The sequence below is a fragment of the Mastomys coucha genome, unplaced genomic scaffold (assembly GCF_008632895.1).
Source record: "Mastomys coucha isolate ucsf_1 unplaced genomic scaffold, UCSF_Mcou_1 pScaffold8, whole genome shotgun sequence".
Classification (NCBI taxonomy): Eukaryota; Metazoa; Chordata; class Mammalia; order Rodentia; family Muridae; genus Mastomys; species Mastomys coucha.
The window spans coordinates 56,238,420-56,238,810 of record NW_022196914.1 but is presented as its reverse complement, the minus strand read 5'-3'; the positions used below and the strand labels follow the sequence as shown (position 1 = coordinate 56,238,810).

Below are 391 nucleotides of genomic sequence, written 5' to 3'. Positions count from 1 at the left end.
GATTTGTGTGGATTTGTTGAAAGATTACTTTTTTGCTTCTTCTAGGGTGTAGTTTTGCTCCTTATGTTTTCCATGTATTATACTTTGTAGGGCTGGATTTGTGGAAAGGTATTGTGTAAATTTTGTTTTGTCATGGAATATCTTGTTTTCTCCATCTATGGTAATTGAGAGTTTTGTTGGGTATAGCAGCCTGGACTGGCATTTGTGTCCTTGTAGGGTCTGTATGACATCTGCCCAGGATCTTCTAGCTTTCATAGTCTCTGGTGAGAAATCTGGTGTAATTCTGATAGGCCTGCCTTTATATGTTACTTGATCTTTTCCCCTTATTGCTTTGAAAATTCTTTCTTTGTTTAGTGCATTAGGTGTTTTTATTATTATATGACAGGAGGAA

General features: G+C 36.3%; 1 protein-coding gene across 2 annotated transcripts in view; it reads left to right on the top strand.

Moving 5' to 3' along the window:
- Iqgap2 (IQ motif containing GTPase activating protein 2) overlaps positions 1–391 on the top strand; it is a 275,140-nt gene that overhangs the window by 175,847 nt on the left and 98,902 nt on the right. The gene's annotated exons all lie outside the window — the stretch shown is intronic.